Source organism: Dipodomys ordii, unplaced genomic scaffold, assembly GCF_000151885.1.
Source record: "Dipodomys ordii isolate 6190 unplaced genomic scaffold, Dord_2.0 Scaffold1000000042, whole genome shotgun sequence".
Lineage (NCBI taxonomy): Eukaryota > Metazoa > Chordata > Mammalia > Rodentia > Heteromyidae > Dipodomys > Dipodomys ordii.
The window spans coordinates 27,571-49,005 of record NW_012283659.1 but is presented as its reverse complement, the minus strand read 5'-3'; the positions used below and the strand labels follow the sequence as shown (position 1 = coordinate 49,005).

Here is a 21,435-nt window from a genome sequence, read left to right as displayed (position 1 = left end):
TTAATCAGGCATGAAAAGAATAATATTCCTTCAATGGAGACATAATAACTACCTAAGACTTGGTAGGAATGTAGCAGATGTCATTGAATACTAGATACACGGCTCTGGCACTCTGTACGAATATGTATTTATTGGTGTACTACCACCTGCCTATCCATGTATGGCTATTTTGGCCACCCCTGGGGCTCAATCTCAGAGCCTGCCAAATATTTCCTTCTGGAGTAAGAAGCCAAGTGTGACACCTGTTTTCCTTTTCTGTGAGATGTGAGGTGTCAGGCATGATAGAGAACAAGTCTATAAATCTAAATGCTATGTGATAGGGTGTAAACAATGTAATACATGGTTAGGTGTCATCACAGTCAATAAAATAAACAGTAAATAAATGAATAAAACAAAAAGTACAATGAATAACCACACCAAACATGATATAGACTGAACACCTGTCTGGAAGTTCAATCTTATCCTTAAAATACATGTAAGGACTATGTTTTCCAGGGTTGGGGTCTGAATTCAGGCCTAGGGAAGAGGCCTGACTTTCTGATATTCAAGCATAGAGACCTTCCCCTTCCCCCAGGTGCAACACAGTTACCCAGACTCCAAGTTCAAATCCCTGGCCTTGCAGACAAAAAATAACACACATTCCAAGCCAGGGAGCTTCATTAGCATTTTTCATATTTTTTAAAGTTCACATGGCCTTTATTTGATACATTTTGATTTTATAACATGAGAGTTTTCAAAAAGGGGTTTAAACATTTACATTTCAGCATAGCACATTGGTGTTTCCAATTTGACCATCTGCCATGAAGAGTGAGAATGAAAATGAGTACATCATTCCTCCCTAGAGGGACAGTTGATGTTATTTCTATTTAGTTATTTCTATAACTATAAACTCTCTGCAATTGCATCGTGTGAGTTTTCCTCAGTGCCTACCACAAAATACACTAGGGGAGTCCTCATACCACAAAAGGTTGGGTTTCTGAATAAAAACTCACTTCTGTAAGGACAGGAGGTACTTATAAGCATTTTGGGAATAAAGTGAATTGTAAAATGAAAAACTAAACCATTGGGACTGGGATGTAGCTCAGTAGTGGAGTACTTGCCTAAGGAGCATAAGACCCTGGAGGAAAAGGAAGATAAGTTTCCTAAAGCTCAGAAGGTTAGAATTTTATGATCTGTATGAACAATCTTCTTTCTTTCTTTCTTTCTTTCTTTCTTTCTTTCTTTCTTTCTTTCTTTCTTTCTTTCTTTCTTTCTTTCTTTCTTTCTTTCTTTCTTTCTTTCTTTCTTTCTTTCTTTTTTGTCGGTGGTGGGGCTTGAACTCTGGGTCTGGCTGCCCGCCTTCAGCTCTTCAACTCATGGCAAGTGCTCTACCGCTTGAGCCACAGTACCGTTTCCAGTTTATTGGAGATAAGAGTCTCATGGACTTTCCTTTCCAATCTGGCTTTGAACCGCCATCCTCAGATCTCAGCCTCCTAAGTAGCTAGGATTATAGGTGTGAGCCACCGATGCACAGCACATGAACAAACTTCTTATAGATTGATCCTGAGGAAAGAAACTTGGAATACACTTTTAAAATAAATAATTTATAATGCCATTGTTAAGGCACTAATTCAGAAGTATTTATTCATTGGCTGCTTTCTTAGTTTATTTAAAGATATATATATATATATATATACATTTTAATATATATACATATGTATTATTAAAACATAGTTTTGAAGTGTACCTAAAAGCATATGTGCTCATGTAAAGTTATACAACTGCACAAGCTTGATTTTTTATTTTCAGTTTGTTGGTACCATAAATTAGGTGGGATGTGTGTACTGTTGTTTTGTTCTCTATTTTTGGAGGATTTCTCTCTGCTTTCTTTCCCTAGCCCCCTCTCTGCACTTGAATTCAGCTTGCTCTTTCTTGGCTTGATTGTTCATAGCTGATTTTCTACCACTTCAGCCATACCTGTAGCCTGGCTTTTTGCCAGTTAATTGGAGATGTGGTCTCTCAGGCTTTTCTGCCTGGATTGGCTTTGAAACTTCATCTTCCAGTTCTCACCTCTTGAGGAGCTGGGATTACCGATGTGAGTGGGGTGCCTAGGGATGAATTTGACTTTGGTTTCTTTCTGTTTTTCTAAGCATGGGATCATCTACTATAGAATTTCTGTGAATGTCCTGGGTCTGAAGTATGATATATAATAAATATGCTAATCTGTATAGTTCTCATAAGATGTAATCAATTTAATACATGTTATAAGTGTAATAATAGTCAATATAAATAATGAATGAATGAATAGTGCAAAAATAAAATAAATACACAGTAAAATAATATGTGGTAAACATAAGTATGTAGATATTAATCATTATTTCAAATGTGGATTGAATTCAGGGCTAGGGGTTGAATTCAGGCCTAGGGAACAGTCCTGATTTGCTTGTCTTCAAAGATGGTGAGTTTCCCCATGCCCCACAGTGCATTAGAGTTACCCAGATTCTGAGTTCAAATCCTAGGCCTGACAGAAAAAAAAGGCACAAAGTCAAGCTGGGGAGCTTCATTAGTATTTTTGCAATTTCTTTTTCGTGGGGCTTGATCTCTGGCCTTGGGCGCTGTCCCTGCACTCTTCAGCTCAAGGCAAGTGCACTGCCACTTGAGCCACAGCACCACTTCTGGTTTTCTAGTGCTTTATTGGAGATAAGAGTCTCATGGGCTTTACAGCCTGGGTTGGATTTGAACCACAATCCTCTGCCTCTTGAGTAGCTAGGATTACAGGTGTGAGCCACTGGTGCCCAGCTATTTTTAATATTTTAAATTTTTATTGATTGATTGATTGACAATCACGGGGCTTGAACTGAGGTTGTGGCAACACGCCTCAGCTTCCATCACCCTAGGCTGGGATGGTACAGCCTCTGGACCCTTAGCCCATCATGGGATGGTACGCCTCAGGGGCTGACAGGAAAACAAAATGAAAACAGCACCGAAAAAAAACACGATCTGTGGATGGTCGGCGGTTTCTTGGTTTTCCTTCCTTGCATGGTGACCATCCCGGGTCCAAATAACACGGCTGCAGCCTGTAGGTCACCTGGCACTGCTGAAGGCTGGCAGGCTGTCAGCGAAGCCATAGCCCAACCTGGAATCCTAGTTCCTGAGTTTGAACCCTGGTCACGACACAAAGGGCTGGGGAGCCTCAGAAACTATTGCCTGTCTATTGAAGCACCAGAGGAATGTGAACAATGTCACGGTTGGATGAGTAGTTCATCAATCAGTCTAGAAGAAAATTAAACCCAATAATCACAGGACACCGACTAATTTTAATTCATAGTTTATTATGCACTAAAAGAATACTATTGCTTAAATGGAGTCCTCACTAAAGACCTGAGAATCCATAGGAGCGTAGTAAGTGTCATTGAATACTAAATAGACATTTCTGGCAGTATGTAAATATCTCAATTTATATTTATTTGTATATCATCATCTGCATAGAACATTTTTGCTATTTTGGCCAAACCTGGAACTTGTTCCCAGGTCTTGGGATCCACTTGGCACCTGCATGGGCTAGATGCTGCCGTGCTGACACTCATCCCTTCACGAATTGGGCCTCCTAGTCCCTCAGTCAAGGTCCCATCATTGCCAAAAGTTTGTTCCTGGTGTAAGATTCCATGTGTGACACCTGTTTTCCTTTTCTGTGCAAGTGCTGGGTGTCAGGTATGATGTGCACATTATGTCTGCAAAGCTACATGCTATGGAATAGATTAGAACAAATGTAATGAATGTTGTAGGTGTACTCACAGTCCATAAAAAATGCTAAATCAATCAATCAATCAATAATAATAAAATATAATGAATCACTCCAACAAACACGATTTAAAATGAATATAGAGATATAACTCAAATTTTTAAAATGTCTATAAATGTTATGTTTTTCAGTCCTGGTGCTTGAATTCAGACTTAGGGACGAGTTGAGAAGTTCATGCATGATTCACATAGGCAATGATAGGCAAGATCTTAATTAAGACTGCATGAAGTGTGACAATAATAATTACATTCAGGAAATCGAGACATTGAGAAAGATCCAAGAATGGTAGTCACATGAAAGATAAGATTCCAACACAGCTTGCCACATCTCCTACTCTAAACAAACAGGCCTTTATTAGCATATTAATTTAAGCTAATGAATGGATGAATATGGTGCTTCACCCCCACCCCAGGATTAGGTCTCAGGTCCTTGGAATGGCCTAGCTCCTTAGTGGCTCACAAGCTGGTGTTCTCATGTGGACCAATTTGGCAGTTGGTTCTGCCAGTCCCTGAGTTCAACTTCCAGCACTGCCAAAGGTTCATCCTGATGTGAGATGCCAAACTTTGCAGATGTTTTCCTATCCTGTGCAAGTCCTGGGTCACAGCTAGGATCTAGAAAGCATAGGCAACTCTATACTCATGGGAAAAGGTTGTTATCCATGTGAGCACAGTTATATATGTCATCCTATACTCAATAAAATACACAATACATAGATGAATAAGACACAAAATAAAAAGATTAACTATACTGAAAACAAGGTGCATACCACACCTGTATGTAAATAGAGATCCTATATTTAAAAGGGTGGGCTTGTCCAGTACTGGGGCTTCAAATCAGGCCCAGTTCCAGGCCTGACCTTTTAGTCTTCAAGGACAGTGAGCTTCACCTTCCCCCACAGTGCAATCGAGTTACCCAAACCTGAGTTCAATCCCAGCTCTCGCAGTAAAATGGCACAAATTCTGAGCTAGGGTTCTTCATTCATAGTTTTTTAATTTTTTTTTTACCAGACCCGGGGCTTGAACTCAATTCGTGGCAACTCTGCCTCAGCTCTGATCATCCTAGGCTGCAGCCTCTGGACCCACAGCCTGTCCTTGAACCCTCTGACGCTGGGGCTTGCTGGAAGAAAAAAAAACCCGTGAGGGGAAAAAAAGCAGTGGGAAGTTCCACCTGGCACTTTTATGTTTATTTTCCTTTGCATGGTGACCATTCTGGGTCTGAACATGGCTGCCTGTAGAGTGAAGTTGACCTGGCATGGCTGAAGGCCTGCTGGTTTTTGGGGGAGCCACAGGCTAACCAGACAATGAAGGCCCCGAAGACGAATCCCAGTCAGCCCTGTTACGATGAAAGAAGGGCTGGAGATCTAGGGACACTCATTTCCGGACCTAAGAAGAGTCGTGGAATGCAATCAATCTCATCCTTGAATGAGTAGTTCCTGCTTGATGTGAGTAGGAAATGATAGGCAAGACTCATGGGGTATCGATTATTTTTAATGAAGAATTGATGATGCGTGACCATAATCATCACAGTCATGAAATGGAGACATCTGGGAAGATCCAAGCATTGGTAGTCACAAGGTAGATTCCATCACAGGTCGCCATCTCTCCTACACTATAAAAATATGTACTTATTTGCATACTAACTTGCACTTATAAATGCATGTCTATTTTCCCCCTCCTCCCAATCTCCTCTTTCCACGGCTGTATCTCAGGTCCTGGGAGTGGCCTACCTCCTTAGTGGCTCACAGGCTGGTGTGCTCACCTTTACCCATTCACCAATTGGGCCTTCTAGGCCCTGAGTTTGTATCCCAGCACTGCCAAAATATTATCCTGATGTGAGAAGCCCATTGATACATCTGTTTTCCTGTCCTGAGAAAGACCTGAGTTTCAGGGAGGACGGAGATTACTACATGGGCAAGCCTATACACAAGGGAATGGGTTGCCATCCATGTCAGCACAGTTATATCTGTCATTATAATCAATAAAATACACATTGCATTCATGGGAATAAGACACAAAATAAAGAGAACGAGTACACTGAATGCAAGATGTCACCCATCCATGTATGATAATATAGATCCTGTATTTAAATGATGAATTCATGACTATATTGATCTCTCCTTCCAGGGCTCAGTCTCAGGACCTGGGTACATCCTAGCTCCGTAGTGTCTCACAGGCTGGTGTGCTCAAATTGACCCAATTCACCAATTGGGCCAGCTAGGCCCTGAGTTCGAATCCCAGCACTTCCAAAAGATTCATCGTGATATGAGAAGCACATCGATCCACCTGTTTTCCTGTCCTGTGAAAGTCCTGGGCCTCAGCGAGGATGCAGAATGCTATATAGGCAACTCTATAGCCATGGGAATAATTGACATCCATGTAAGCACAGATATACCTGTCACCATACTCAATAAAATACACAATACATCCATGAATAAGACTCAAAATAAAAAAAGATAACTACATTGAATGCAAGATGCATATCACACCTGTATGTAAATAGAGATCCTATGTGTAAAAGAGGTGGGCTTGTTATTTTGTCCAGTGCTTGGGCTTCAAATCAAGCCCTGGACCAGGCCTGACATTCTAGCCTTCAAGGATGGTGAGCTTCCCCTTCTCCCACAGTGCAATGGGGTTACCCAGACCAGAGTTCAAATCCCAGCTCTGGCAGTATAACAGAGTGAGATCTTATCTAGGGTGCTTCATTCATAATTTTTTATTAACTTATTTTTTTTGCCAGACCCGGGGCTTGAACTCAAGTCATGGCAACTCTGCCTCAGCTCCGATCATCCTAGGCTGCAGTCTCTGGACCCACAGCCCGTCCATGGACCCTCGGATCCAGGGGCTTGCTGGAAAAAAAAAAGCCGCGAGGGGGAATAAAAGCGATTGGAAGTTCCACCTGGTGATTTTGCATTTATTTTCCTTTGCGTGCTGACCATGCTGGCCTGCAAAGTGAAGGTAACCTGGTGTGGCTGATGGCCTGTTGGCTATCAGAAGAGCCAGAGGTCGACCCAGAAACTGAGGCCCCGAGGTCGAATCCCGATCAACCCCCATACATTGAGGGAATGGCGGGAGATCCTGCGATACTCGTTTCCAGACCTAGGAAGAGTCATGGAATTTTATGGATCTCATCTTTGAATAAGTAGTTCCTGCTTGATGCTAGTAGGAAATGATAGGCAAGACTCATGGGGTATCGATTATTTTTAATGAAGAGTTGATGAAACATGACCATAATCATCACAGTCATGAAATGGAGGCATTGGGGAAGATCCAAGAATCGATAGTCACAAGGTAGATTGGATTCCATCACTGGTCACCATCACTGCGGGGCTCAATCTCAGGTCCGGGGAATGGCCTAGCTCCTTAGTGCCTCACAGGCTGATGTGCTTACCTGGACCCATTTGCCCATTGGGCCTGCCTGTCCCCGAGGTCAGATCCCAGCACTGCCAAAAGATGAATCCTGATGTGAGAAGCCAATCGTTGCACCTGTTTTTCTGTCCGGTGAAAGTCCTGGGTCTCAGCTAGGATGCAGTATGCTATATAGGCAACTCTATATTCATAGGAATCAGTTGCCATCCATGTCAGCACAGTTATAGCTGTCATCATATGCAATAAAATACAAAATGCATCCATGACTAAGGCACACAATAAAAAGAATAACTATACTGAATGCATGATGCATTCCATATCTCTATGTAAAGAGAGATCCTATGTGTAAAATAGGTGAGCATATGATTTTTGCCAGTGCTAGGGCTTCAGTTCATGCCCTGGGACTAGGCTGACCTTGTAGTCTCAAGGATGGTGAGCTTCACCTTCCCCCACAGTGCAACAAAGTTTGCCAGACCTGAGTTGGAATCTCAGATGTGGCAGAAAAATGGTGAGAATTTTGAGCCAGGGTGTGTTGTTGTTGTTATTATTATTATTATTATTGCCAAGCATGGGATTTGAACTCAGTTCATGACAACTCTGCCTCAGCTTCGATCACCTCAGGCTGGCGGGCTCCCATGGGCCCGTTGCCAATCCTGGGATCCTAGGTTCTGAAGCTTTGCAGGAAAAAATTATAGAAAAATGACAGAAAAAATGTCACAGGATGGATTTTTTATATTTTCTTCTTTTGCATGGTGACCTTCCTGGGTCTGAATTACACAGCTGCAAAGGGTACTTCACCTTGCATTGGAGAAGGCTAACGGGCTATCAGGGAAGCCATAGGTCCATGTGGCAACATAGGCCCTGAGCTTGAATCCTGGTCCTGACACCTACCAGTGGGGGGAGATCCCAAGATACTTGTTCCTATGCATGGGAATAACAATGAAATGTTAGTAAACTTGTGATTGAATGAGAAGTTTCTGCGTGCATTGGTCTAGTCCAAAATTAGATGCAATGATCCTAGGACGATGATTCATCTTAGTGAATGGTTTATTAAGCATGAAAAGAATACTATTCCTTCAATGGTGGCATAATAAAGACCTAAGAGTTAGTAGGAACTTAGTTGATGTCATTGAATCCTAGGTAGATGTCTCTGGCACTCTGTACAAATAAATATTTATTGGTGTTCTACCACCTGTCTATCCATGTATGGCTATTTTGTCCATCCATGTGGCTCAATCTCGAGGTCTGGAAATTCCCTGGCAGCTTCATAGGCTAGAGGTTGCCATGTTGACACACCCATTTAGGGTCTGAATTGGGTCTGACAGGCCCTAAGTTCAGATCCCAGCACTGCCAACAATTGGATCATGGAGCAAGAAGCTAAGTGGGATACCTGTTTTTCTTTTCTCTGAGAGTCCTGGGTGTCACACATGATGGAGAACACATCTACAAATCTAGATACTATGTGATGGGTTTTCATCAATATCATAAATGCAATATGTGTCATCACAATCAATAAAAATCTCATATCTAAAATATACTTGGAACTCAAAAAATTAAATCCCCCAACAACAAATCCTCAAAGAAACAACTGCCCAATAAATAAGTGGGCTAAAGATTTAAAGAGAAACTTCTCTGAAGAGGAAAAAGCATGGCCAATAGACACATGAAGAAAGGCTCAACCTCCCTAGCCATAAAAGAAATGCAAATCAAAACAACATTGACATACCACCTCACCCCAGTTAGAATGGCAAGAATCAAGAACTCTTACAACAGATGCTAGAGGGGATGTGGACAGAAGGGAACCTTACTTCATTGTTGGTGGGAATGTAAACTTGTTCAGCCACTTTGGAAAGTAGTATGGAGGGTCCTCAAAAGACTCCACATAGAGCTCCCCTGTGACCGAGCAAACCCACTTTTGGGCATTTACCCAAATGTTTACAAACAAGACCACACTAAAGCTACCAGCATGACTATGTTTATTGCAGCACCATTTACTATAGCTAAGATATGGAACCAACCCAGGTGCCCCTCAGTAGATGAATGGATCAAGAAAATGTGGTATATATACACAATAGAATTCTATGCCTCCATCAGAAAAAATGACATTGCCCCATTTATTAGGAAATGGAAAGACTTGGAAAAAATTATATCAAGTGAAGTAAGCCAAGTCCAAAGAAACATAGATCCCATGGTTTCTCTTATTTGCAATATCTAGTATATGTCTGAGTCAAGCAGAAAAGTTCAGATAAGGTGATGTTAGGGAAATGAACCTTAAGATATGTACTCAAATATTTTTTTTCCTTTCTTGAGATTGTTTCTAACACATTTATAAGATTATTTCTTTGTCGTTTTGTATGTCCCTCCCCTACAGTGTAACTCCTGCTTTCACTGTATTTGATGTAGGTATAATTTGTGGAGCGGAAGGGGAAAAACAAATCGTTTAATAGGGATACAGGTGGACTCATTGCAACAATGAGATGTACAAGTCAAAAACGAACTTTACAACTTTAGTGCTGGGGGTGGGGATAGGAGGCTTACAGGGGGGATGGAGCGGGGAGGATTGTGGGGGGGCTGAGAGGAGGATGGGAAGGGATCTTATGGGGAAACAAAGGAGGAGGCTACAATGCTTGATAAGAAATATACTTATTATCTTGCCCATTTAATTGTAACCCCTCTGTAGAGTATTTTCACAATAAAAATGGAAAATAAATGAATAAAACAGAAATACAATAAACAACCACGACAAACAGGTTATGGACTGACCATCTATATGTAAGTACAAATCTAACTTTACAATATATATAAATAGAATGTTTCTGGGGTGGGTGCTTGAATTCAGGCCTAGGGACCAGGCCTTACTTTCTTGTCTTCAAGCATGGTGAGCTTCCCCTTTGTCCACAGTGCTTCAGAGTTACCCAGGCCTTAAGTTCAAATTCAAAGGTAGGAGAAACAGTGTGAATTGCAAGCCAGGGAGCTATTTTTTTTTTGCTTGTATTGCCAAACATGTTCTTGAACTCAGGTCATGGCAACCGTGCCTCAGCTTTCATCACCATAGGCTGGGGTGCAGCCCCTGGAAACACAGCCTACCCTGTGATCCTAGAACTTCAGGCTTTGTGCAGGGTGGGGGGGGAGGGTGCACAGAAAAAGAGTGGTGGGATGGCGTTTTTACATTTTCTTCTTTTGCACCATGGTCATCAAGGTCTGAATGATCCAGCTCCAAAGGCTACTTCATCTTACATTGCTGAAAGCTTGCAGGCTACTGGGGAAGCCATAATCCCGAACAATGATTAGCCAGGCACCAGTGGCTCTCACCAGTCCTCCTTGATACTTACAAGGCTGTGATAGGAGGATTATGGTCAAAGTCACCCTAGGCAGGAAAGTCCTTGAGACCCCTGTCCAACCTCAATGCCAACAAAGCCAGAAGTAGAGCTATGTAGCTCCAGTGGTAGAGGGCTAATCTTGAGCAAGAACAGCTCATGGACTGAGCCAAGATCCTGAGTTCAAGTTCTAGGACTGGCAACAAAGAGACATACACAACAATCTGTGCAGCCAACTGGCTAAAACAGGTCTCCGTCTTGTCCCCAACTGGCAAAGGGGCTGCTGTCATCTTGACTCCATCCATTCTCTCTGCATCCCAGGATTCCGGGCACACCCTCATTCTTTCATTGTTCTTTTTGACCAATAGATACAAGAATAGTGGCCACGCCCACATTCCATGCTTCCCAGTAGCACCAGGGTTTCCCTCTGTTGGTTGACACCACTACCAGCAGTTGAGGAAGGTAGAGGTGGCTGAGTGGTGAGCAAGAGACTCCAGGTGACTTTGAGGTAGAGTAGGAAATGATGTCCTAGTCATTGAGTGGGAGAATAGAGGATTTCCTAGAGCTTGAGAATGTGGACAGCCCAACTTTCCCATCCCATTGCTCAGATGCCTGAAACAATAAGAGTCAATGGGAGAATTGTGGGCAAGAAACTGCCCCAAGAACACCAGCAGTATCCTCCTGACAGACTTGAACTATTCAAGAAAACAAAGAACATGAAAAAGGGAGGGATCCCCAAGACAAACACCACTGGGGAGCCGGATTGAATGGAGAGTCTGGCTAAAGGTGATGCCGACCATGGGCCTCCCTTGCTTTGGACACAGTCACAGCCACCAGTGTCCAGAGTGTGAAAGGTCCCAATACCACCGAGGATCCACAGAGGTGCTACTGGAATGTGGTGCCCACCCTGGACCACAGAAAAGAAGAAACCAGGCACTCTTTGTGAAGATCCAACCACTGAAGCAGGGAAAGACAGACCCACAGGATCAATGGAAGTAAGAGAGGGAGAAGATAGAACAGATACATGCAGCACCAAAAATGGAGGTAGAGATCCACAAGGCACCCATATAGCGGTTGGTTTCAGCAGAAAGTGATTTACAATGTGCACTGGCCCAAGTGCAGCAGGACACTGATGACAGAGAAAGGGAGCACCAAGCTCTCACCAGCGGCCTGCAAGCTACAGAGTGGCCCATTGTAGAGCTGGAGAAAATAGCTTCTATGGTCACTGTTGCAAAGAAGGAGACCAAAATATTCTTCGAACAGCTGAATGATGTGACCCTTCAGCTCTAGGAAAAGACCAGAAGCTTCGATGACCTGGAACAAGTGAACACAGAGTTGCAGGAGAAGCTGGAAGTGCTGTGGATACAGAGGAGCAACATGAAGAAGAGAATATCCAAGTTCCAACAAGTGCTGGAGGGGAGTGAGGTACTGAAGAGATTACTGGACAACCTGAGCTGGCTGGTGACCACAGTGAATCTGGAGAGAGACACCTTCATGGAGACCTGAGCATTGAGAAGTCTACACGGAAGGAACAGGCATGGCGGCTGACCCAATGGGTGAACCAACTGACAGAGGAGAAGAAATGAGGGGCAAGGCATGTGTTGGACCTAGGGAATGAGCTGTGGGAACTGAGAAGGAAGCTGGTAAAGCCACGTTCCCCCACGGGACCATCTCAGGCCTAGTGGCATCTGCAAGCCCAAGCCTACAGCAAGGAGATGGAATTGAAAAACCTGGAGGAACAACTTCACATCCAGGTCCAGGAAAACCAGTCTCCGTCTTCAAACGTGGAGCAGCAGGAGCAACTGCAGAGACTGGAGGAGAAAGCCTAGGATCAGCAAGAAATCCCTGAGACCCCACGATGAGCATGTGTGTGGGATGGACAACTGGAGGACAAGCTGGCCCTGCTGTGGGACGCTCTCCACAGGGTGAGCAGTGAGAAGGAGGAGCTCGCCAGCATCCTGGACTCAGCAGCAGATGAAGAAACATCTGCGGGAACAGTTGGACTGCTCAGAGGAGAAGATAGAGAAATGGATAGTGGTGGCTGAGAGAGAGAGCCAAGCAGCTCAGGAGAAAAGGAGCAGTCCCTAGGCCAGTGCAGGAGTTCAGAGCCTCCTGTGAATGACACATTGTCTCCAATGAATGACTGTGCTCTGAGAAGGAGTCCCTGCAGCAGCACTTAGAGAGGCAGACCCAGCTGCTGGAGCAGCTGAAGCAAGTGAAGGGCTCAACAAACTGGAGGGACCAGGTGGTGTCCCTGAAGTGGCAGGACACTCTCAAGTGCCTGGAAGCCACCAGATCACAGGAGGAGTGCCTGCAGGCCCAGCTGAGCTTCCTGGTTTTCCCTGTGGAAGGGGAAGGCATGAGGCCTGGAGAAGCAAAAGGTAAGGAGGCAATTCTCTCCCCACCGCCCCAATCGCGATGTGATCATCACAGAGGATGGAGATGTTCCCCAGACCAAGAGTGATATGGCTCTGCGAGAAGCTCTTGGAGGATGAGATCCACAGGGGAAAATCCTGACACAAGAATGGTGGGCCAGCTGCAGGCGCCCCCAGTCCGACCCAGCAGCTCAGTGCCAGACTTAGCTGAAGCCACAGGCCCTCAGCCCCATGAGATCCACCACAGCATGTGTGGGGATGGGAAGCGGGACACATGGGCATCTGAAAAGAAAATCTGCTTCGTCCATGACCTGCCTGATGAGGTGGACTTCCAGAGTCCAGCAGGTGAGCTCCTCCATTGATGCAGCCAGCTGTCAGCAAACATCCGAACTATCGAAGAGTCCCTCATGGTATGTAAAGAGCAGATGCTGGTCCTGAATGAGCTGTGTTGGGAGAAAGCCCAGTGCATGCACTTGCTGTCCTAGGAGATGCTGGAGAAGAGGAGAGTGCTGCAGGAGCTGTTGTCACTCCTCCCAAAAGAAGCACAGACAACAGTCTCCAGATGCCAGCACAGGCTGAGCCCCCACCACCAACACTGCTTCAGATGCCTCAGGGCCTGTTGTGGGTGAAATGAGGGAGGAGCAGAGAGGTTTTGAAGAATTGCAACTTGAAGACAGCATGGAAACTGCCAGAGGAGAGGTCAGGGTTCCCGACCCCATAGTGGACTCCCCCAAGGAGCACATCCTGCCCCAGATGCCCCACATTCAGATCTGCCCACAGCTCCCAGGCTCAGGGGAGGAGTGCTCCCTCACTTTCTCCTGTAGACTGATGTGGATCATGACTCTCTATGTGACATACTGACTCTCAAAAGCCTTGGCAGTCACCAGATATAGGTGACCAAGTGGCTTTCTCTCAGGCCTCCATCTGCCGGGTGAAGGGAAGGATAAACTGGGGGTAGGGTAGGGCAGAAGCTGCAGGGAGTTGGCCTAAACTCAAGGGACATCTAATGGCCCATTGGTGGCCAGGAAAGAGACCCATGTTATGCTTATCACAAGGAATAAATTGTTTTCAAACAAAAAAAAAGCCTAAAAACAAAGATTTGTTCTTCCAGCCTTGGGGCTTGAACTCAGGGCCTGGCCACTCTCCCTGAGCTCTTTTTGATCAAGGCTTGTCCCACGTCCCCTTCTGCTTTTTCTGTGTGGAATAGAACCCAGGGCTTTAGGCATGCTAGGTGAACACTCTACCACTAAGCCACATTCTCAGCTAGGATGATTCTTCCCCCTCCCAAACCCATATGGCCATTCCTCAGATAAATAGGAAACGGGCTAGGATGATTATGAAGCACAAGTCTGGTTCACACCAAAATATTCCTTTGCCCCCTCTTCCCACACCTTTAGTTGAAGTTTCTCTTCTACCATTGAGGGATGAGAGAGGGAGAGGGGAGTCCCAAGAGAGTACCAACAACTGGCTCCTGAGTCCCTCCCACATCCTCCCCCACACAAGTGGTCCTCCAGATTCCAATCTTACCTGACTCAATGTGAAGTCCACACTGTTTTTCCACCAGTGCAAGGCTCAGGATGAAATAAAGGTCAGCCATGGCCTCAGCTGACACCCAAGGTGAAAGCTTCCAGTCCCAGACCTACTTCCACCTCTGAGTGCCCCTAGTTAGTTCAGACCCACCGCTCACCACAATGTTGGTGATGATGACCTCATGGATGGATTCCAGGAAGAAGGTCTATGGCAATGAGCAGAAGCAGTAGGTTGAGCAGGGCAGAAAGAGGTGGTGATATTGCTCTGGGATCTTCCTTGGAGCCCTCCCATCCAGCCAGACCCATGCTGACCCAAAGCACGGACAAGGCCAGGGGGTGAGAAGAGATGGAGGAGCACAGGACTAAAGGAGTTACTTCTTTGTCTTGGAGGACTTGATTAATTCCAATTATAATTAATTCCAATTATATTTGGGCCATGCCAATCCCAAAGACAACATGCAATGCCTCTCCTTGTTGTTGTTGGCCATGAGCGCTGTCCCTGAGCTCTTTTTCTCAAGGCTGGCACTACCACTTGAGCCACAATGCCACTTTTGTTTTCTGACGGTTCATCGATAAGAGTCTCATACACTGTCCTGCCCAGACTGGCTTGGCATCGTGATCCTCCAGATCTCAACTTCCTGAGTAGCTAGGATGACAGGCATGAGCCACCAGTGCCCAGTATGTGATGCCTTTTGAAGGAATGTTGGCGAGTCTGTAAAGGAGCTCCAAAGGGCCTGGATAGACCATGACCCAATCAAGGAGCTGGGATGGGGGAAGGTTGACCTTCTCGCCATTCTGTTGCCCCAAAATTGAAGATGCCAGGTGATGTTGTAGGCACCAAACACCTAGGCAAGCAGCCACCAGGCTTATTGGGGAAAAAGTAGAGAATACCCAAAGACTGCAGTGTTGAAATCTCTGATTTTGCATGCATGTCGTCTTTGTGTGTGTATGTGTGTGTGTGTGTGTGTGTGTGTGTGTGTGTGTGTGTGTGTGAACTAAGGGCCTAGGCTTTATCCCTGAGTTTTCTTGCTGAAGGCTAGTGCTGTGCCACTTGAGCCACAGCCCCACTTGCTTTTGGATGGTTAATTGTAGGTAAGAGTCTCAAGGACTTTCCTCTCCAGGGTGGCTTTGAAGCATGATGGGGGCCCCAGGGAAGCAAGAGTAAACACAACTCTCAAGTACTATCCCTATTGTGGGCTACTCCTGCTCCCTGGTGGCCCCACGCAGAACATGCAGCCCCATGCCATTATCCTTTAGAGTTCCATTTGGGCAAGTTACTAGGGCCAAGCTGACTTTTGCTCACACTGATTGCTGATGCCAGAGCAGTCTGTTCAACCCTTGGCCAAGAGAGCTCCAGGAAGCCTGGCTTTCCAGGGACACAAGGAAGGGAGAGGACTGCTCTAGGTTGAGCTAATAGCCTTTGCCCATGGATACCCCAACTTGTCCTTACTTATCACCATAAGACCTGTGAAAGAACAACTCCCCCAAAAAATTGGATCTGTGCCTCCAAGTGGTAGAGCTCTAGCATTGAACCAAATAGCTCAGAGACAGGGCCCTCAGGCTTTGATTCAAGACCCCCAGCTGACCTTCCCCCAAAAAACACACTCTGTCTAAATATGAACTAGTAGGATTTGTGCAGTGTTTCTGAAGAATGGTGATACTGAAGAAAGCAACCTAATTCTAATGACAGCTGAACTTGTGACATACAGCTATGTGCTGAGTCCTTCACAGGGCACCATTTGCTGGGTCCTTCCCACATGGGAGTTTTGTGCTGAGTCCTCAAAAAGGTGCTGTTTGCTGAGTCATCCCAGAGGGTGCTATGTGCTGAATCCCTGAGAAGAGTGGGCCGTCCTGGGTTTTTCAAAGGGTGCTGTATGATGAGTCCATTACACAACGTACTATATGCTTAGTCCTACAAAAGGTGTGGTGTGCTAATGCATCCCAAAGGGTCCTGCTATGTGCTGAGCCCTTGAGAAGAGAGGGACAAGGTGTTTTTTGAGTGCTGTGTGCTGAGTCTTTTACACAGGGTGCTCTATACTGTGTGGAGCACATGGGCAGCAAAGATGGCACTGGGAGGGGGTTGAGTGGGCAGAGCCCAATTGACCTGCCGATCAAGGCCTAACCAGCCCCTGAAGGCTCAGGTGAATGATAGGGTGTGATCTTGACAGTGATTGGTTCCTCTTCCTCCCTTACCATGCCACCCACCCTTTTTGTCTTTAAAAAGGGGCTGCTCTCTGTTAATAAAGGAGTTTTCTACCTGCTGGATTTGGTTCCCCGCTGTGTCTGATTGTCTCCCGGGCTGAGGGAGGCTGGGGAATGGGCAAGCGCCGCACTTAGCTTTCCTTTCCTTGGACCCCGTCCGTCTTTTGTGGGACGGATGAAGACCCAACAGTACTGTCCTTCAAATGGTGCTGTGTGCTGAGTGCTTCCACAGTGTGGTATGTGCTGAGTCCTTCAAAATTGTTCTGTGTGCTGAGTTTTTTGAAGGATGCTGTGCATTGGGTGTTTTACACAGTGTGATTCAACACAGGGTGTGATGAGTCCCTGAGAAAGAGTGCTATGTGCTGAGTTTTTCAAAGCATGCCATGCACTGAGTCCTTTACACTGGGACTATGGACTCCCTCCTTCAAAGGGTGTTGTGTGCTGAGTACTCTACCCAGCATACTACATGCTGAGTCCTTCAAAAGGAGCTGTGTGCTGAGTCATTACACAGGGTGCTGTGTGCTGATTTTGGAAGAGTGCTGTGTGCTGAGTCATCCCAAAATGTGCTATGTTCTGAGTCCTTGAGAGGTGGTTATCCCCATCACACACACACACACACACACACACACACACACACACGAGTGTCACCATGCACCTGCTTGGTGTGTGGAGTGGAAGGGGATGGAGGAGAGTCTCCTCCAGCAGTGGGGCTGAGGGGAGATTCGATCCCCTAGGCTGGTACTGGGGGTGGGGGGTAGTGCTGAGCTGAGGTAAGTCTGCAAGTGCCATGGTCTAGAAGCCTCAGGAGCCAGTCAGGGCTGCAATTGAGGCCAGAGGTGAGGGCGGGACCAAGGGGAGGAGGGGGGGGCCCAGGGGCACACTTTGGTGGCAGCAATGGCCAGTGGCCCAAAGGGGCGGGTGTGTGTGCAGAAGGGGTGGGGTGGCCCTGGAGAGGAGTGTGGGGCCAAGAGAGAGCTAGGAGAAGAGCGAGCATGAGCACTAGCACCCATGGAAACAGCTTCAGTGGCTGGCGGCTGCTCCGATCATAGTGTGGGTCTTGGCCTGGAGCGCAGAGCATGCGGAGCCTGCATGGCAGGCACATTGCCACATGCAGCCCCTCGGAGGCGCCCAGCCATGGTGGCCCTGAGTCTGAGGTCCCGGTGTGGGGAACAGGGCAGAGGCAGTGGCTGCTGAGGCGGCAGCCGGCACAGGTTAGGAGGCCGCTGAGGCTAAGGGGGTGGCTGAGGAGGAGCAGAGGCTGTGCGAAGCTCCACCACGCGCCCGCTCTGCATTTCAAACATGGCACTGCTGGCTGGGACCCGTGGAGCCTCTAGCAGTCACCTGGCGGAGCTGTTTTGCCCCTGGCCTGCTTGTGGTCCTGACTTGGTTCCGGCCCTCGGTCCTCAGACTCCCGGCACACACCCTGAGAGGCAGCCTACAGCTTCTCCCAGCAGCTCAAGTGAGTGGCCGACCTGCACTCCTGCACTCCATGACCCCCCCATAAACCCGGTCCCCCACTCTACCCTTCCTCCCCACCCTCGCGGACCCGCACCCTTGCCTCTCCCCTCCCAGTCCAGTCCTGCCTGCACCTCCACCGTGCCCCACAGTCTGTCCTGGCTCTGCCACAAATGCACCCTAGGGGTGGGGAGTGGAGGTGGGTGTCCACCCAGGGATCCCACCCTCATCCCTAGATGCCAGTGTCCCAGGAAAAGGGAAGCTTCAGGGATGGGTGAGGAGGGGGCACCACAGAGCCCCTACCCTGGAGCAGTGGGAGCCACACAGCCTTGCATCTGCATCCTTTCTCTCCCTGGTGGGAACCTGGTGGCTTTAGTCAGAGATGGAGAGCAGCACCCCACACTTGCCTTCTTAGGTCTTTTCCTTTTTGCTGGGGAGGGGGATGTCGGATACAGAAGATAGGCCCCCTTGCTGTGTGAGCCCTTGTCTTCTGTGCTCAGTCACCCTTTCACCTGAGGACATTCCCAGAAGAGCCCACTAGAGAGGTGAGGGCACTGGGGTCAGATAGAAGGTGGGTATTTGGGAGAAAAAGACACCCCCTCTGACACACATACAACCGGCCTGTACCCCCAACCCCAGCTGTCAACAGTTCTGACTGGGTGATCACATTTCCCAGTTCTGCCGGCTTCTGCTAGTGCTCCCAGTCCATCTGGTCTCCTCGTCCTCCCCAAGAATCTGCCAAGTTGCCCAGAAGTATGTAGGCTGGAAGTAGGGAGTCCATCCATGTATATAGCCTTTAGGACCTCATCAAAGTCCCCAACAATGCCCCACCCCAGGTCAGACACCTCTTTGGAGGCACCATGATCCTCTGCTTTGTTTTCTGTCCAGACTCTGAGGAGCCACGTTTTTCAGGACTCCTTCACCCAGCGTCCTAGCCTAGGGTTTTGGTGAATGGGGAGTCAAGGCTGGTTGTTCCCAAGGGGAAAGGTCTGGCCCTGGAGAAAGGGGGAGGCAGGGTGGTGCTGCATTATTAGAGCATTGTTCCCCTTGGGTGGTTGCCCCTGGTTCTGACAAGGGAACTCCAGTGCTTGAGCTGGTACATTGCCCAGATGAGAAACCAACAAATTCAGGAGAAGCACTGCTCTGAGTCTGTGTGTTTAGGTGTGTATGAGAGAGAGAGAGAGAGAGAGAGAGAGATCATCTTTCTCATTGTACAGTGAGCATGTCTAAAAAGAGAAAAAGCATTTTTTGGGGGGGGGTCCGGTTGTGAGGTCTGAACTCTGGGCCTGTGTGCTGTCACTCAGCTCTTCAGCTCAAGGCTAGCACTCTACCACTTGAGCCACAGCACCACTTCTGACTTTTTTCTTTTTGTTTATGTGGTGCTGAGGAATTGAACCCAGGGCCTTGTGCATGCAAGGAAAGCGCTCTACCACTGAGCCACATTCCTAGCCCGAGCAAAAGCATTTTATTTGTGTGCATGTGTGTATTTGTTGTTCTTTTTTCATTAATGCCCAGTATGAGCCCAGCCACAGTTTTTGTTTTCTCTTTCACATTGTCATGGCTCCTTTAGAGAAGGTTTCATTAAATGTTCCTTCCCACCACTTTCTTCCCCTTACCTGCAGCCCACAGTAACTGCTGGGCCTGCGTGGGTCTCTCCTAGGAGGCCTGTGTGAACCGCAGACCAGCGTGGATACCTGCTCTTCTGTCTTTAACCAGAAGGCTCATGAGGCTACTGTGACCACAGCCCCACTCTTCCAGCCAGACAGTCTACTCTCATGTGTACAGTTGAGCTAATTCAAAGTTGGGAATGTATCTGCCAAACATAATTAGGGAATGAGATAGGGGTTGTAGGGCAGGGGCTGTGAAGCTAGGAGGGTCTGGGAAGTGATAAACGGTGTGACATGGCAGATGGTTCATCACGACTGAGGATGAGAGGGGAATCTTACCCAGGGCATTGACGGTGTCCATGGGCATCTGATCAGGGGGCTCCCGGCCCCCAATGGTTGCATGGAATTCCTCCCAGGGCAGTGTACTGGTGGGCAGTCCTCCCTGGAGTCCTGCAGACTCCAATCTGTGTCCCTACTGGGCTGTTTCCAGCTGGGCAATGGTAGGCAAGTGTGTTCCCCCTGCTGGAGCCTGCTTGGGATCAGCACATGGCAGTTAGCTAAGGCTCTCTGAATGGCATTTTCTGTAACCTGCTGTAGGCTGTCTGGAAGGAAAAGGGGACTACTGATTTTGGAACCCATTAAGTTTGATTGGGACAAGTGAAATGCCAGCTTTTCCAGGGTTTTTCCTTTTTTCTTTTTTTTTGTCAGTCGTGGGGCTTGAACTCTGGGCTTGGGCGCTGTCCCCTCAGCTCTTCAGCTCAAGGTCAGCACTCTACTACTTGAGCTACAGCACCACTTCCAGTTTTCTGGTGGTTTTATTGGAGATAGGAGTCTCACGGTCTCATCTGTCCGGGCTGGCTTTGAACCGCGATCCTCAGATCTCAGCCTACTGAGTAGCTAGGATTTTAGGTGTGAGCCACCAGCACCCTGCCAGGGTTTTTTCTTGAAGCTGGCAATTTCTACGTAACGCCTGGAATTCTGGGTCAAATTAGATGGACCTTTCAGCCACCAAACAATGACGTTCAAAGCAGCACAGGCAGAGTTCCCAAGCCAGATGGTTTCCTGCTACTATCGTCGGCTGCTGCTGATTCTCCTCCGGCTCTCTCTAGGGTGACCACCACAGTTGTGGATGTCTTGGGGAGCAGAGATTGTGATTGTGACCTCACCATCCGCAGCCTGCCAGCTGTGAACATAGACAATTCCCAGCACCTGCACTGGGAGATTCAGAGACCTGGGATGCCTCAAGGATCCTTTCTCTGGAACATGAAACTTGGGGGACGGATCTAGTGGACCATCCTGTCTGCTCCAGGAGTGGAGAGGAGGCCCCTTGAGCCTGGCGTTCACCTCACAGCAACCATATTCACACCTGAGTGGGGAATGGAGTGCCACAGAGCTGGTCAGTGGCTGAACAGAGAACTTTGAGAAGATAGGCATACCAGAGGCTCAGGAATCCAGTGAGGACATCATGGCTACGTTCTTGGAACCAAAACAGTTAAGTGCAGTGGCACCAGGAGGGTGGGAAGAGGGAGGAGGGAGAACTGTGGGAGAGCTACCTCAGGCTTTGCCCCCACCCAGGATGCTTACCTGAATTAGATGGAACTTGTCTGTAGTATTGTCATAGACAGATGCTCATTTATTTATCCAACATACTGTTACAGCATGTGCCAAGCCTGGGGAGGGAAGAGGGGGGCTCATACACGATGAAAGGTTCCAGTGCTGGTTCCACAGCACATGAAGAAATCTTGGTTTGGGCTGGATATCATTGCTTCACTCCTGTCATCCTAGCTACTTAGGAGACTGAGAT

The 21,435-nt window shown here is 47.2% G+C and overlaps 1 protein-coding gene across 1 annotated transcript in view; it reads left to right on the top strand.

Annotated features, from left to right (window-relative positions):
• The window catches only part of LOC106002681, a gene marked incomplete at its 3' end in the record, with an annotated part of 84,235 nt that overhangs the window by 35,994 nt on the left and 26,806 nt on the right, over positions 1-21,435 (top strand). The gene's annotated exons all lie outside the window — the stretch shown is intronic.